Below are 2287 nucleotides of genomic sequence, written 5' to 3'. Positions count from 1 at the left end.
ATAAAGAAGATTCACCTTCACCAATGTGGGTTGGCGTCATGCAATCCACGAGGAGCCTCAAGAGAAAAAAGAGGCGTTGAAAGGGTGAATTTGCCCTCTGCTTAAGATGGGACACCCATCTTATCCTGCCCTCAGACCATAGTGCTCTAATTTCTTGGGCCTTCAGACTTGGATCGGGATTTACACCACTGGCCGATCTGGTTCTCAGGCTTTTGGGGTTGGACTGGAACCACACCATTCGTGGTCCTGGGCTCCCAGCTTGTTGACAATGTGTCATGGGACTACTCAACCTCCATAACTATGTGAGCCAATCCCTCATAATAAATCTCTTTCTATATTCCACATGTCCGATTGGTTCTGTTTCTCTGGAGAGTCCTAATTCAATGACTCACTACAATAATACTCTAAGTTCCCATAGCCCTGTGAAGCGCCTAGAAGAACCATTTGGCTATTGGCCTTTTATTTAACTTTGATATCAAGTTAAATGCATATTAGTATTAGAAGTCAAATAGAGACCTATGTAGAATATTGGAAGACACAGGTTCTCCCATGGAATTTAAGACTCCATTTTGGATCAAAATTTGAGTAGTAAAAAGTCTCATTAGTATGCATCTTGAAAGTCTTCTCTCTACTCTTGTTTGTACTTGGGTAAATCGAATGTACTAGTATCGATAGAGTGCTTAAAGTGTAGCAGCTTAGAAAGGACTCTCAGCTTAGCAACTAGAGTTGATGAATCACTATGTTTTACACCTGAAACTGATGTAACATTATGTGTAAACTATACTTCAATAAAAAATGGGGGTTCTTAGTACATGGCATATATTGTGGTAGAAAGAATGATTTCCCCCTCCCCTTGAAGATGCCCACCTCCTAATCTCTGGTAATTTTTTTAAAAGATTGTATTTATTTATTTGAAAGAGAAAAAGTGAATGAGTGAGAGAGAGCTGAGAAGGGGGAGGGGGAGAAGCAGACTCCCCTACTGAGCAGGGAACCTGACCCAGGGCTCCATCCCAGGACCCTGGGATCTTGACCCGAGCTGAAGGCAGTTCCTCAATGGACTGAGCCACCCAGGCGCCCCTCCTTAGAACTTCTGATTCTGTTGCTTTACATGGTTTAAGGGACTTTATGGAGGTGGAATTAATTTGAAGGATCCTGAAACAAGGAGGGACACCTGGATTATCCAGGTAGAACCAATCTAATCACTTGAGTCTTTCTCTCCAAGCAGAGAAAATTTCCCGGCTCTGATCAGGGAGGTGTCCACAGACAGAGAGTGAGAGAGTTGTGGGTTGAGGATTCTACCCGCTATTCCTGCCTTTGAAGATGAAAAAAGGTCACAAACTGAGGAATGTGGACGGACTACAGAAGCTGGAAGTGAGTTCCACAGAAGTGGGTGAGTTGAAATTGGTTCAGTAACTTCCTGGGAAATTCCTATGGAATTTCCATAAATTCCTAATGTTCTTTTGTTTTTTGGTTTTTTTTTTTTATTTGACAGAGAGAAATCACAACTAGGCAGAGAGGCAGGCAGAGAGAGAGGAGGAAGCAGCCTCCCCGCGGAGTAGAGAGCCCGATGTGGGGCTCGATCCCAGGACCCTGGGATCAGGAGCTGAGCCGAAGGCAGAGGCTTTAACCCACTGAGCCACCCAGGCACCCCTGACAAATTCCTAATATTAATGTGTACAACAAATCATGGGCTACTTGTTTAAAATGCATCTCACCAGGCCTTACCTCAGGTATCCTGATTCATTATATCTAATGTGGGGTTGTATCTAGTGTGGAATTCAAGATATCTAGTCTGAAAGTCAACTCCATTTGGACAACAGTTTATCAAGATGAGTTCAAAAAGCCATTCTAGCTTGATTAAAAGTAAGTTGCCATATTTACTGCTTAATTTGTTAGTCATCTTTTTCATATTTATATTACAGAATTGGGGAAAAGTGACCTATATGGAAAGGCACTTACTTTTGACTGCATTGACATTAACTTGTGCTCACTCTGGTGGCACGTATATTAAAATTGGAACAATACAGAGAAGATTAGCATGGCCCCAGCCAAAATTTGTGGTGTTAGCTTGAGAGCCTCTTTCTTAAAAATTCACAAATTTTGAATCTCAGTTTTTGAAAACTTTGCCAGGGTACTTGATCAGAAGGATCAGGAATATCTTTTTCCAAGATATTTATTATACCTGTTTATTTGTTTAATGGGTGTTTTCCATGCTGGTCTGTAAATTCTATTTAAGCCAATGACATGGGTACCTTATTTGTATCAGTAGCTCCACCAAATAACAAAA

The 2287-nt window shown here is 41.5% G+C and overlaps 1 non-coding gene across 1 annotated transcript; it reads left to right on the top strand.

The window, feature by feature from the left end:
- Nucleotides 1-1983: 1983 nt before the first annotated feature.
- On the top strand, nt 1984-2085 carry LOC123952389. The gene has a single exon (XR_006820639.1). It is a non-coding gene; the product is annotated as a U6 spliceosomal RNA (small nuclear RNA).
- Nucleotides 2086-2287: the final 202 nt, after the last annotated feature.

The sequence above is a fragment of the Meles meles genome, chromosome 10 (genome assembly GCF_922984935.1).
Source record: "Meles meles chromosome 10, mMelMel3.1 paternal haplotype, whole genome shotgun sequence".
Lineage (NCBI taxonomy): Eukaryota > Metazoa > Chordata > Mammalia > Carnivora > Mustelidae > Meles > Meles meles.
The sequence above is the reverse complement of the archived record's forward strand: the minus strand, read 5'-3'. Positions and strand labels throughout refer to the sequence as shown.